The 15,928-nt window shown below is 46.0% G+C and overlaps 1 pseudogene; it reads right to left on the reverse strand.

Annotated features, from left to right (window-relative positions):
- Window positions 1–602, reverse strand: part of LOC145554768 (18S ribosomal RNA) — a 1,047-nt pseudogene extending 445 nt beyond the window's left edge.
- Between the last annotated feature and the right edge of the window lie 15,326 nt (window positions 603–15,928).

Genomic DNA, 15,928 nt, shown 5'->3' on the forward strand with positions numbered 1-15,928 from the left:
GTGTACTCATTCCAATTACAGGGCCTCGAAAGAGTCCTGTATTGTTATTTTTCGTCACTACCTCCCCGAGTCGGGAGTGGGTAATTTGCGCGCCTGCTGCCTTCCTTGGATGTGGTAGCCGTTTCTCAGGCTCCCTCTCCGGAATCGAACCCTGATTCCCCGTTACCCGTGATCACCATGGTAGGCACGTAGCGTACCATCGAAAGTTGATAGGGCAGACATTCGAATGAGACGTCGCCGCCACGGAGGGCCAGCGATCGGCCCCAGGTTATCTAGAGTCACCAAAGCGGGCCGGGGCGGGCCCCCGCACCCCCCCCGCGAGAGGGGAGGAGGGGAAGCCGCACCCCGCATGGGTTTTGGGTCTGATAAATGCACGCATCCCCGACCGCCCGCCCCGCGAAGGGAGGCGGCCGGGTCAGCGCTCGTTTGCATGTATTAGCTCTAGAATTGCCACAGTTATCCAAGTAACGGTAGAGCGATCAAAGGAACCATAACTGATTTAATGAGCCATTCGCAGTTTCACTGTACCAGCCGTGTGTACTTAGACATGCATGGCTTAATCTTTGAGACAAGCATATGCTACTGGCAGGATCAACCAGGTAGACTCCCGGTGAACGATGACCGCGCGCCGAGGCCGGTGACGGAAGGTTGCTCCGGCGACGCACCGCGTGGGTGCGCGCTTTATCCGGAGGAGAGCCCGCCGACTTCCGGCTCCGACGCGCGGCGCATGCATCTCGGAAGTGCGGAGGAACCGAGTGGGGGCGGGCGTCGTCTTGGGCGGAGAACCGCCTGCCATGCCTTGCCTGCCTGCCTGCCCCCACTGCGGATCTCCGTAGAGGGCCCCCGCAGCGGCTGTGCCAGCCTCCGGCCAATCATTGGATACGGATGCCCCGGTGGTGTCTGTGAGAGATCACACTTTGCCCGGGGGAGAGCCGTGGTCCGCAGCGTCCTTCGAGCTGGCACATGTGCGCGGGGGTATGGTTCTGCATATGGGTTTTGAGAAACTCGATGATTCCTGGAGCCACCGCAGCTTCCTGGAGGCCGGTTCCACCCCAAACGATACCTAACTGGAACCGACAGTCCTGCTGCGATGGACCAGTGAAAGACGGCTGGGACAGACGGGACGTCTCGGTCTCGCTACCGATGGGACGACCGCGGGCTGGAGCGGGTGGGCCAGGCCCACGACTGTCAGTGCCCGGGTCTGGAGGCGAACCTGCAAGGTTGGAGGAACCCTTCGCCGAAGCGCCAGTGCTTGAGAGCACCAGGGCCGGCGGGAGCCCTCCATGGCAGGCCACGTGTGCTGTTCGGTCGGTTGTGTGTGTGTAAGTGTGCATGGGAGACATCCACTGGAGCTCCAGGACCTCCAGCGGGACCCCGGGCGGACCGGAGTCCGCTCAGAGCACACCGCCTTCGGCCTGGGCCCAGGGTGTCCTTGCCGCTCTGTCCTGCCTTCCACAGAGCTCCGGGGCGAGCCAGAGAACCTCCAGGCCCGTCGGAAGGACCCAGCAGACTCACCGGCCAAATCTGAGACATGTCGGCCAAAGCCCCGGTTCTCCAGAGAAAAGGCAGACTTTTTTTTTTAAAACCGCTCAAAATGCACTAAAATGGGGGAAAAGAGGGCTGAAACCTGCTTAGATAGGCTCGCCAGACATCCAGGTTTCCGAAAATATAATTTTCTAAGACCTCACTTTGCCATTTTTCTTCTAAGTCCCTCTTTTCCAACTCTCTCCTGATATCGTTCCGGCGGTGTTTTGACGGGTAAGGTGACGTAATACCCTCGGCCGAGTTTCATGGGCGAAAGTGAAAGTAAAAAAAGACCGGACATTTTAGTGTGCACCGGACCTTCCGGTGCTAATATCTCGGTGGTTCTTTGCGGTAGAAGGAAACGGATGGCACGGGGCTGTTCCCCGGAGTCCGGACTATCGGCCCATGGTGCGTTTTTACCGAAAAAGTGCATTTTTTTCCGCGAAAGCGGACCGAATGGACCCGCTTTGGCGAAAATCGCTTAAAAATTCGTTAAAAATCGTAGGAAGGTCCTGGAGCAAATCGGACACCACCAGCGCACTCCTGGGACTCGCCCGGTTCCATCGGGGTATGACATGCCTGGGTTCCCGTCCGTTTGGACCGCTTTTTCGGGGGACCGAATGGGACCGCTTTGGCGAAAATCGCTTAAACATTCGTTAAAAATCGTAGGAAGGTCCTGGAGCAAATCGGACACCACCAGCGCACTCCTGGGACTCGCCCGGTTCCATCGGGGTATGACATGCCAGGGTTCCCGTCCGTTTTGACCGCTTTTTCGGGGGACCGAATGGGACCGCTTTGGCGAAAATCACTTAAAAATTCGTTAAAAATCGTAGGAAGGTCCTGGAGCAAATCGGACACCACCAGCGCACTCCTGGGACTCGTCCGGTTCCAACGATGTATGACATGTCCGGATCCGAACAAGCGTTCGGGGTCTGGGTCGTGTTTCGGGACCCTGGTAAGGCACATGACAGTGGCGCTGAGGATGATGATGTTGGAGCAGCCGATGAAGATACTCGCGCCGGGCGGGGCTGAGCGGGGGATGAGCGAGGGCTGAGACCCTCGACAGAGAACCGGGCCTAGGGGACCGGGACTTTGGTCCAGGCCTCCGTGAGTGACATCACCCGAACCGGGGGCATCCCAGGAGCACGATGGTGCCAGTCCCGGTTCGTTTGGACCGCGGGAAAGGGTACTTTTGACCCGACTTCCGGTAGACGGTTAAACACCCATAGACGACCGCAGGAAGGTCCTGGAGCAAAACGGAGGCCACCCTAGTAATCCCCGGAGCGGCCCGGATCCAACGGTGTACGGCATGAGCGGGTTCCGGGCCTTCCGGACCGCCTACTCGCCCCCCCCCCAGGCCCGCTTAGGCGCAAATCGCTTAAAAATTCGTTAAAAATCGGGGGAACGTCCTAGGCGAAATCGGAGACCACCGGGGCACTCCTGGGACTCGCCCGGTTCTTCCAGTATATAGTTTGCCTAGGTTCCGTACGAATTTGAAATCCGGGCCTGGAGCAACAGAGACATCCAGGCCTGCAGAACCAGGCTGGGACATCCAGGCAGAGACATCCAGGCCTGCAGAACCAGGCTGGGACATCCAGGCCTGCAGAACCAGGCTGGGACATCCAGGCAGAGACATCCAGGCCTGCAGAACCAGGCTGGGACATCCAGGCAGAGACATCCAGGCCTGCAGAACCAGGCACAGACATCCAGGCAGAGACATCCAGGCCTGGACATCCAGGCAGAGACATCCAGGCCTGGACATCCAGGCACAGACATCCAGGCAGAGACATCCAGGCAGAGACATCCAGGCCTGGACATCCAGGCAGAGACATCCAGGCCTGGACATCCAGGCACAGACATCCAGGCAGAGACATCCAGGCAGAGACATCCAGGCTGGGACATCCAGGCAGAGACATCCAGGCCTGGACATCCAGGCACAGACATCCAGGCAGAGACATCCAGGCCTGGACATCCAGGCACAGACATCCAGGCAGAGACATCCAGGCCTGGACATCCAGGCACAGACATCCAGGCAGAGACATCCAGGCCTGGACATCCAGGCTGGGACATCCAGGCAGAGACATCCAGGCCTGGACATCCAGGCACAGACATCCAGGCAGAGACATCCAGGCCTGGACATCCAGGCAGAGACATCCAGGCCTGGACATCCAGGCACAGACATCCAGGCAGAGACATCCAGGCAGAGACATCCAGGCCTGGACATCCAGGCAGAGACATCCAGGCCTGGACATCCAGGCACAGACATCCAGGCAGAGACATCCAGGCAGAGACATCCAGGCTGGGACATCCAGGCAGAGACATCCAGGCCTGGACATCCAGGCACAGACATCCAGGCAGAGACATCCAGGCCTGGACATCCAGGCACAGACATCCAGGCAGAGACATCCAGGCCTGGACATCCAGGCTGGGACATCCAGGCAGAGACATCCAGGCCTGGACATCCAGGCACAGACATCCAGGCAGAGACATCCAGGCCTGGACATCCAGGCACAGACATCCAGGCAGAGACATCCAGGCAGAGACATCCAGGCCTGGACATCCAGGCACAGACATCCAGGCAGAGACATCCAGGCCTGGACATCCAGGCACAGACATCCAGGCAGAGACATCCAGGCCTGGACATCCAGGCTGGGACATCCATGCCTGGAGGTCAAGGCTGCATGGAACTCCACATAGCCTTGACCTCCAGGCCCACACCCAGACTTGGCTCCGGGGTCAGACACAGTCTTGGAACCCCCCCACCCCCGATAGAACCAGGCTCTCCACACGAACACGTGTACCTACACTTAAGCACCCCTCCTCGGACTAAACCCAGCAGTACGCAGGCCCTGGAAGCTCGTGCCCCTGGTAAGGCCACTCAGTTTTACGATGTGGCCTTGGGTTGACCGGGGAGAGGCTACCCTCCCCAGCCTCTTCCGGCCGAGCGCCCCCTGTCCGGTCCCTGGTTGGGACTTAGACTTTTTCTCGCCATCAACTGAGAACCGGGCCTGCCAGGCCCACCGGCCGAGCACGTGTACCCACACTTAAGCACCCCACCTCGGACTACACCCAGCAGTACGCAGGCCCTGGAAGTTCGTGCCCCTGGTAAGGCAGCAGGACTTAGATTCTGGTAAAAAATGTTGGGTTTCTCCATAGGTTTAACTGGAGAGTGTTCGCTGCGTACCCAAATTTTGCACATCTTCTAACGGCCACCAACAGGGCAATTTTGACCCGATCGAGATGCGGCTTGGCAGCCTTTGCGATCTCGTCTCGGACTACACACATACCGAATTTTGGAGCTCTAGCATCAAAGCTTGGCCCTTCAGAGCCATGTGCGGTTTTCGGACCCCAGGTCCGGATCGACACAAGGGGGCGTGCCTGAATTGAAAAACCGGTGACATTAGTTCCATGTGGTCGGACTGAACACCCCCACGAAGTTTCAGCTCCGTTGGACCACGTTAAGTGGGTCTCCCTGGTGTTTGAATTTCGTGTTTCCAGAAAAACCGCTCCATTGATTTGAATGGGAAATGGCCGCCCGGAACCATAATTTTCCACATATTCTAACGGCCACCAACAGGGCAATTTTGATCCGATCGCGATGCGGCTTGGCAGCCTTTGCGATCTCGTCTAGCTCTTTAAACGTACCGATTTTTATAGCTCCAGCTACTACGGTTCTTGCTGGGGGGCCGGTGCCGTTTTTAGAAATGGGGGGTCCGGATCGACCCCACAGGGGCGTGCCTGGATTGAACAAGCGGTGGCATACGGTCCATGGGGTCGGACTGAACACCCCCACGAAGTTTCAGCTCTGTGGGACCACGTTAAGTGGTAATGCCACGCGGTTTTATTTCCAGTTACCATAACCCTACTCGCCCCCCCCCCCCCGGGCCCGCTTTGGCGCAAATCGCTTAAAAATTCGTTAAAAATCGGGGGAACGTCCTAGGCGAAATCGGACACCACCAGCGCACTCCTGGGACTCGCCCGGTTCTTCCAGTATATAGTTTGCCTAGGTTCCGTACGAATTTGAAATCCGGGCCTGGAGCAACAGAGACATCCAGGCCTGCAGAACCAGGCACAGACATCCAGGCAGAGACATCCAGGCCTGCAGAACCAGGCACAGACATCCAGGCAGAGACATCCAGGCCTGCAGAACCAGGCACAGACATCCAGGCAGAGACATCCAGGCCTGCAGAACCAGGCACAGACATCCAGGCCTGCAGAACCAGGCTGGGACATCCAGGCAGAGACATCCAGGCCTGCAGAACCAGGCTGGGACATCCAGGCAGAGACATCCAGGCCTGCAGAACCAGGCACAGACATCCAGGCAGAGACATCCAGGCACAGACATCCAGGCCTGCAGAACCAGGCACAGACATCCAGGCACACCAGGGACATCCAGGCCTGGAGGTCAAGGCTGCATGGAACTCCACATAGCCTTGACCTCCAGGCCCACACCCAGACTTGGCTCCGGGGTCAGACACAGTCTTGGAACCCCCCCACCCCCTATAGAACCAGGCTCTCCACACGAGTATGTGTACCCACACTTAAGCACCCCTCCTCGGACTAAACCCAGTAGCCCGCGGGCCCAGGAAGTTCGTGCCCCTGGTAAGGCAACAGTTAGGGGGGCAATGTGGCCTTGTGCTGACCGGGGAGAGGCTACCGTCCCCAGCCTCTTCCGTCCGAGCGCCCCCTGTCCGGTCCCTGGATGGGACTTAGACTTAGAACCGGGCCTGCCAGGCCCACCGGCCGAGCACGTGTACCCACACTTAAGCACCCCTCCTCGGACTACACCCAGCAGTACGCAGGCCCTGGAAGTTCGTGCCCCTGGTAAGGCAGCAGGACTTAGATTCTGGTAAAAAAAGTTGGGTTTCTCCATAGGTTTAACTGTGAAATGTACAGTTCAACCTATGTGATTTTGCCCCGCTGTTAACGGGCACTGACAGGGCAATTTTGATCCGATCGCGAAGCGGCTTGGCAGGCTTTGCGATCTCGTCTAGCTCTTTAAACGTACCGATTTTTATAGCTCCAGCTACTACGGTTTTTGCTGGGGGGCCGGTGCCGTTTTTAGGAATGGGGGGGTCCGGATCGACCCCACGGGGGCGTGCCTGGATTGAACAAGTGGTGGCATACCGTCCATGGGGTCGGACTGAACACCCCCACGAAGTTTCAGCTCTGTGGGACCACGTTAAGTGGTAATGCCTCGCGGTTTTATTTCCGGTGACCATAACCCATTTTGTGGACATCAGCACATAATTTCACTGCCATACATTAGCATTAGAGTATAAGACATTAAAGGTTACAGCCAAAATGGCTGGTGACAGACCCCAACATTTGCATGGAAACATCTGACCTAAACTATATTCTGGTAGAATTAATTTTATTGATCATTTTGTTTAGAAATTTAAAAAAGTATTGTTTGATGTGATAACATCTTTTTCCATTTTTTTTACTATGCTTCTTAAAATGATTTGCCAATGTGGATAGAAGTACTTAGTTAAATTTTGTTAATGTTGAGAAATAACATTTTACTATCTGTTGCTTGTTATGTTATCTACCCAGGTCCATTAATGTTGTGTAAAGTTAATCCATAAGCAAAAGTCACCATTCAACTTCAAAATAAGAATTTTATTCAAATAAAGTCCATGAAATTACAACAGCTCAACATAATGAGAAACAAAATCCACAAAAAAATGTAGAAAATACAAAAATGGACCTTTAGTAACCACTGCAAAGCAGTTAACAGTTCCACCATATGGATTTTAATAACTTTTAGCTAAACAACTTATAAAGGTGATAGGGTTAATCAAAACTAGCATAATTAAATTTTCCAATAATGTCCAAAGTAACAAACATTGATAATTAGTCTTGTAGGGGTATTATAAATGTGAAAATGTGAGAATTGTGGGAGGGTTTCATTAGTTTACTCTTGTACAACAGCTATTGCACGATTCATAGATAAATCTACAAAGATTTTTCTAGAGCGCTAGTCTGAAAAGAGATTGGGTTACTGGGATTAAATGGGGGAGATTATCAAAGATTGAAGATCTAGAATATGGGTTTGGAAGGCTTGGTGATGGGTCATCTGTCTCAGACTCTGCAGCCAAGGTTTACTGAGATTGGATCTTTAAATCTACCAAACATGAGGAATGCATTACAATAAATTAGATGAAGGTTATTAGTCTAATAATCAGTTCGATGAAGCTACCAACTAAAGCAATGAGGGTTGGGGAGCTTCCACAACACAAGTTACACCAAGTATTGATATATTTACATGGTAAAATGGTATTGTAATGTGCCACTATCAATGATGTCTACTGTTCATGCAAGAGCCAGAAGACACCTAACAAAGATGTCAAACTGATACGAGTGACCATCTCACAACCAATTATTGTCTACATATAAAACTCCAAGATTTGTGTAACTGACCTTATAATGACTTTCAACCACACAAGTGGCAAGAAATGGACTTTGAGGGTACCAATTACATATTTGGCGTTGGCCAATAGCTGGCTGCAAAGACCTCTGTGTGGCAAACAGAGCATCATGCAGTTTTGCATGGAAGTAGCCCAAATTGTCTTGGCTTAGCTTGATAACTGACTTTTCAGAGTGGGAATTGGACCCAGACATTTTACTCCAATAGAAGAAGCACACAGTGAAGGCATTGCTCCATGTCCAAGTCCACAGAACGGCTAATGCCCATATGCTAAAGGTGGCAAACATGAAAAATGCAATGCAGAGTACAAGTGTCATGAATTGGGGTATGGTGAGGAACACGTCATAGGACAAGGTTGAGAGATGGATGAAAAAGCTATCTATAATAGATCCAAAACACAGGCAACACAGTTGAGCAGACAGTAAAGCTCTCACACTGGTAGCACTGGCTAACAAGGAACATGATGACTGACTGGAACTACAACTTAAAGAACCTGACAAGGAACAAAGAAAACATGCGAGTTTAAATAAAGAGGGAGGATAATCAGGGAATGAGACACCTGGGAACAATCAAGGGGAGGACAGGACAACATGGAGACTCACTAGAGAAATAAACCCAACAAAAAACTAAAATCCCAAAAAGTACATCAGAACAAATTGAGTGCAGTTTTATTTGCAAGGTGCTCTGCTTACAGGCAGATTGCAATCGTTAAAAGGTTGTTTACAGATAAGCAATTATAATCCATAAGAGGAAAATAGTTTGAAGTAGATCAAGACTGAATTAAAAGTTTCAAGTGTCATAACATTCAGAAATTGAAATCAACTGTTAAGAACAGCAGCAATGCAATTTACTTTGAGGGATTTAACTTTAGGGACCGATGTCTTCCCATACCCATTAGTAGTACTTTGAATGGGCCACATTGCTGAAAGTCACAACTACTGTATCATTTTGTTTCTGAACTAAGAAATAATGCTAATGTGAACAGATACTAAAATGTTTTGGATTTCATTAATTGAGAGAATGTTTTCTGCAATTTAAATTGAGTGTCCTCATATGTGGACATAATTTCTCAACTACATCATGTAAAACAAATTTTACATTTGGGCTGATTGGAACCTAATGATTGCAAAAATCAAAGGATTTAATACTACAAGAGCTCAGCTCTTAGGAGGGTAAGGCTGGTTAGCAGACCTTTAAGCTGAAGATTTTCTGAAATTAACATTCATTCCTTTTGCAGTTGGGAGTGGAACTGTAAGATTGAAGACAGAATACCAGTTGGCATGCATGTTTGTGGGTGTGTGAGGCTATTCCTCTTAGAAGACTGGACTGCATTTAAGACTCTTGAGTCCTAGAGTCACCTTTCCCACGTGCTGTTCCTATAGGCGGAACCTGGGAAGGCTGATACGTACCGCGCCCCTGGTTTCAAAAACACGCCATCCGTTAACACCGCAAGGTGGAACTGGCATGCCCAGGAAGCAGAAGCGTTCTCCGTTGATTCTCTTTTGGTCTGGTCTGGGTTGAGTGCTGACGGTCTGCTTGGGGCACTGACTCACCTTTGCCACCAAGCTAGCCAACATGAACTGTGCACCAGCAGAACTCATGTTGTTACAGCTCCCCATGCTACAGTGCCACCAAGACGAATTAACAAAAGCAGCCATAGCAAAGTGTTACCACCCAGCCATCCTCCCAAGGAAGGAGAACCTGGACCAGCTGCAGCAAGCTGCTGCCTTCCAGGTCTCTAGGTACCTGCTGGGATTCATCACCCCAGTATGATTAAAGTCATTCTAGTGCCATCATACACCGCAAGACCTCTAGAATGATCAGTATTATGTGATCCAAAAAGGGTACATGACCACATTAACTTACCCAAAGCTGCCACCATGGGATGTGTCATCTATGATCAGCAGGCAGCAGTTCAACAAAATGCACCCCATTCTGAGTCATGGTGCCAATTTTCTTCATGTTTCCAAGTTAATTCTAAGTAATCCAGTTCAACAGCTGAGCTCATTTTGATCACAACAGTATATGGTTTGTTAAGGTTTGCAGCAAAAACAGTTGAACTACAAGCTACAATTTGAAGCCCCACTATGCAATGCATTCTGGGAAATGCTGACAGACATTTTAAAGGCCATTTCTGATGTTCAGAATGGCATTTACACACATTTTTGGTAAATAGCAGAAGCTCAGATGAGATTTGAATCTGTGCTGTGATTTCTGTCTTAAAAATTGAGTTTGAATAAAAATCAAATCAAATAAAACATGGTTAAAAGAGTAGATGCTTAAAACTAAAGTCCAGTCTTCAGAGCAGCAAATCCTTCATCCAACAGAGGCTAAGAGATGGCATTTTAAAAGTAAAGTGTGATTTATTTCCAAAACAGTTAAAAATAAACATAAAAATGGAATAAAATCTGGCTAAGTTGAAGTAAGAGGCCACTGAGGGTTAAAACCCAGCTCTATATTCTCAGCCAGATTGACTAGAGAGAAAAATGAATGGGAGTCTTTAGCTCGGTCCACCAGATGTGGTGGGCAGGGCACAGGGGTGGACGGAGCATAGAAAACCAAGTTTGGTGAAAAGAGCACTTATATTTTTGGAGTTTTTTTGAGTGAGCAATTCCTCAAATGAATGGAGGTCAATGGCAGCTGTGTCAAAGGAAGGAGCCACACTGACCAAACTTGGAGGGTATGTGAGGCCCCTTCCACATATTCTCTGTGCCAACATTGTCCCCCTACCACTTTTAGTTTATTTTGTTTGCTGAAATGTGCAAGTGGGTTTCATCCTACTTTCATCCTGAACCCACAAAACCTAACCCTCCACTAGATAGCAGCATAGGACTGTCATTGAAAATGGAGCTCTCCAAACAAACCCAATCCAGATCAAAACCTAATCAAATGAAACAGACTGACAAATATTAATAATTAAAAAGACATTTATTTTATAACAAATTACAAATTTTATTATATTACAACACTGTGCATGATAATAAGTAAACAGGATATCAATTTTATATATATATATATATATATATATATATTCAATCATGTTATTGTAATACACTTTAAGACCAATCACAGCACATCTATTTGTAGAAGTATTTTTCATTTCCGTTTCCATGTATTTGTATATTATAGTTCCATGTTGTTTTATGATGCTATGCATGGGGCTGCCAGCAGGGGGAGTGCCTTAAAACCCTTTCACTCACCCCTCCACCCTCTCTCTCCTCCAGCATGCACATGGCAAGCCTTCCTGGATGCGTCTGTCTTTTTCTGTTTGTTTATAATCTTGATTGAGACACAAAATACATAATATTATAAAAACAGCATAGAGTGTGACATAATGACCGCTAGGGGGCAACAAACATTGAGGCAGTACATCAGCCTAGTATTACATAAATATATTAAAGAGAACATACAGTGCAAATTTTAATAGCTTTAGTATTGGTGGAATGTCCAATAGTTTTGATATATTGTTTGACCTCATTGGGTTAGGGTAAAAATGGAAAGAAGTGTTTTTTTATTAGTGTAACGGCATTTATGCATGTGCCATTTGGCTAAGTATAGAAGATTAATTTTTAAAAAAATTAGCTGTTGGAAAGTCCATCCATCCATCCATCCATCAATTTCCTGTACACCCTTGTCCCTTAGTGGGGTCAGGAGGTGCTGGTGCCGATCTCCAGCTCTGTTGGATAGTTAATGAAGCAAAACCATACATGTTCAAACCAAATGGAGACATACGGTTCAATAGAATCAGAAATCACAATGAAAATACTTTTCCAAAATTGAACAGAGAAAAGGCCAAAATAAATCAAACATCTTCTCAAAGTTATGGACCACCTTGCCTTTGCAGGTCAGAGAGGCCCCTTCACTGTCCACTTTTAAAGTTCGTCTAAAACACATTTATTTTACTTGGCTTTCAAAACCGGCAAGATGTCGTTTTAAATTGTTTGTTTTTGTTTTTAAACTGTAAGACTTTTTTAGGGTTTTTTTGTTCTTTTTTTTATTTATTTATTTATTTATTTATTGTTATGTTGTGTTTACTGTACAGCACTTTGTATCAGCTGTGGTTGTTTTAAAGTGCTTTATAAATAAAGTTGGATTGGATTGGATTGGATCTTCTGTGATCCATGTTATTGTTAAAACATTGTAGAAAAACTTTGGATGGGTAAATTCTGTGAATAATTTCAAAATACAATTCTTTTACTTTATTAATTATCATATATTTGGTGAAGTACAAATCCTTTTCCAGTTAGTTATGAATAAAGATGTTCCAATAAAATATCACATATGGAGTTGACATGTTTTTCTGAAACAATGACAATTTATTTTTTATATGTTTGTTGCTTTTACAGGTTGAGCAGAAACAGATTTGGAAAAATTTAAAGTTTGGTTGGATAAAAACTTAAACAGTCTTGGATTCTGTCCTATTAAACTTTTAAATAAAATAATTACTCCAGCATGTTGGGAACCAGGGCTTTTTGTTTCTTTGTGGGGGGGCTTCTGTCTGACTGCTGCTTCCCCTTTTCAGCCACTAGAGGGCGACTGGAGGCCGCACCTGTGGAGAGCGTGCCTGTTGACTCAGCCAGAGCAGCTGTGGTCTATCAGCTAATGATCCTGGTCAAACGCACACACCCTGTGCAGCTTTAGGTCTGTGCTCTGAGCTTCCACAGGATGGAGGACTGCTGCTTGTTTCCTATTCTGAAGATTGGAATTTTGATTGTGGAGTCCTTTTTTCATCACGTTCTTTTATTTCCTTTTTAATTTATTTATTTTCTAACTCAGTTTTTCTGACATGAAGCTTGATTCAGTCTTTATTCTCACTTGTGAGCAATGCCAAGCGCTGGAACGGTTCAATCAGATCAGAACTACAAACATGTCCGTGAGTTTTACCCAGAATGCACTGCAGTTACTTGATTGCTCCTCTGAAGGCTGAGTGCTGTCTTTAAAACTCCACTTTTTCACCAAGCTCCTCTTTTAATTCTGTTTGCAAACTCCTTTTCCTGATATGAAGCTTGATACAGCTTTTAATTTCACTTCTGAGTTTCAGCCACGGGCTGGAACTACACAATCAGATCTGGATTACAAACATGTCCGCTTCATTTACCCATCATGCTTAGCGGTTGGGACTTTAAATTAGCTTCTAGTTTGATCGTTTTGATGCAAAGTCTGTTAAACTTTATACCATTGGATTCAGCACAAATTTCTCTTTTAAATTAGTTGGGTCAGAACGAGCTTTAAAACAATTTGGGGATCGGCGAAGAACCGAACAGAAAATCAGACTTGAACTACAAACATGTATTTCCCAGCATACTTTGAGGTTGGGCCTTTAAATCGGCTTCTTGCTTACTGGCCTTTGATACAAACCCTGACAAACTATATACTGTTGAAATCAGCATGAGCTCCTCTTTCGGACACCGAGACCCCCGACGCGCGTAAACGCAGTGTTAAGGAAGAATTTTTATACAATTAAATTTAGCAACAAATCTGGCTCTGATTCTTCCTTTTGATCCCGGGTTCTCTCACGTGGCCACGTGTGGGGACAGAAACACAACAATGCGTGTTGACGTCACAGAATAACAGAATTTAATCCAATCAGAAGAAAATATAAGATAGTACAGGAAACTGAAGAAACACAGATACAAACATTGTTACCTGAGACAAGAAGACAAAGAAATATCAAGGACGTCCTTGGAGAAAGAGCTGGTGCAGAAGTAAAATAAATCAGCTTTTTTCTGAATTGTTTCCCTTGTGCACAAACTTTTATACCTGTAGGTGTGTTTTCTTCTTTAATGTATTCAAATAAGGCGTATCTCTACTTGACCAATTGGAAGGCATCTCTGGCCCTTTTTGAATGTAGAAAGTCCCGCAATTTGTTCACAAGATCAAACACCTTTTGCTAAATAAGGTAGAAGCAGACTCTCTGAATTCATGGTGGTTTATGGCTTTCACAGATCAGTGTGAAAAGCTAGAACTTCCTACTGATTGTTTCCCAGACAGACAAAGAGCAGATCAGAGATCTTGACAAACCATCTGATTTAACTACAGGTAAAATAAAGATCAATAGGCCAGAATATGTTATAAATTTTAAAACTATAATTATGGTATTTCAATCAAGTCATGATAAATTCTAAAACTAACTTATTTTAAATGTATTTTCTTAACACTATCCGGCTCTACAGCCATCTGGGCAAAGAGAAACAGATGCAGGAACCTCACAGGTAGCTGTGAAATTCTGGTTTCTCTTCTGCTCTGCCAGGAACAAACCAATGAAAAGTTCTCCAAAAACCCAATTTGTTCTTCTGCACTCAGCATCTCCAAAGTTTAGTCCTGATATCAAACCAAAAGCAATAGATAATAAACAGAAAATAATGAAGTACAATTCCTGTTTCTAATTAGGAATTAGAAACAAATAAGAATTAAGACATTCATTCACCATAAACCTAAGTATTTTCTAATACTAAACAAAACATTTTCATGTGATTCTAATATAGTCAGAAATAATACAATTCCAAATACATTCATCATTAACTAAATTAATTCTAAAACAAGATAATACAATTTTTAGTCAAAACATGTTAATAATAACTAAGAAAAATGTCTTACAAATTAAATGTTAGTGATTTAAAACATTTTATGTTATATTCAGTTTTTTTCACCATGTCAGATGTTGGTTTTGAAGACTTCTCATCCTGGTTACGTGAACCGACCAAAGTTCCCTTTCTCAGAGTAATTCAAGTGATAATGTCCTCCACCTTCCTGCATATGTTAATTTATGACTTGCTGTCTTTAATAATAAGACCCCAGGAGTCTGAGCCGAAGCTCTCCTGCAGATCTATTTCAATACTTACCCAGCAATAGTTTTAGTTTCAAATCACTAACAGAAACGTGTTCAAAATTAAGACATTTGTTCTAAAAGGTTTAAACTGTGTTAAACACTAAAAACTGGATGAAACGACAAAAATGAAAACAAATTTATTTTCCAATATAAGATCAAAATGGTCCCACAGAGGAAACATTTCCTTTGAAGCTGCTCCATAGATGACAATGTAAAAAATCAAGAATTTGTTTGGCAAATGCTTTTGACAGATTCGCTTCCTTATAAACACAGTTTGGCATCCAGTGTCATTTCGAAACAGTTCCTGTGTTGGTCACGTGACCGATACTATCGGTCAGTGTATCGGATAAGTGACTTTCTGAAACCAATACGCGCACTGACACTGGTGTTAGTCTATGGGCTTGATGCATGCGCCGGCGCACCGGTGTTGCTGGACCCATCACTAGAAAACACAGATCATCACACTCTCAACATGTAACAACAACAAGAACAAAAAGGCTGTTCTACAGACACCAGCAGAAACTTAAATAATTCCAAAAAAATGGCTGGGTGTTTTGTTTTTTATTTTTTTGGTCTTGGGCTGTTTATAGAAGCATGAGATACCTTAATGGAAGCACAGAAACATGCAAAATGTGAATTTTGTGTAATAGTGGACATAGTTGCCACCCGTCCCATATTTAACTGTTAAATGTTGGGGCGCAATTTGTTCTGCATTTCTACACACCTATCACACATATCAACATTAAGTGATGAAATATTGCCCTGTTTTTTGTTTCATTCTTATTTTAATTGCCCCCCATGAAAAAACACTGACTACCCTGGCCTCTGTGTTAAATTTGGGCCAGAACCGGCCTATGAACTCGACTACTTATTTGTGTAAAGATTTCCTTAAAATACCAGAATTTGCACAGAACTTACTTTTGGCTCTCTGTTAATGTGAATTTAAACTATTGAATTATGTATTATGTTCAGTTATTCCGTACTTGACTAGATTTTTTTACCAGATAAATTTTATATTTGCTTATTTAAAGTTGAATCTACTTAACATGCAGAAGTTATACTACTCTGATTGGAGTACATTTTTTGTGTACTCTAACCTATCTCTGTGTATGAATGATTGCACTATTGATTTTTTGTTTTTGCAA

This window comes from Poecilia reticulata, chromosome 13, assembly GCF_904066995.2.
Source record: "Poecilia reticulata chromosome 13, P_reticulata-male-v2, whole genome shotgun sequence".
In the NCBI taxonomy this organism is placed as follows: Eukaryota; Metazoa; Chordata; class Actinopteri; order Cyprinodontiformes; family Poeciliidae; genus Poecilia; species Poecilia reticulata.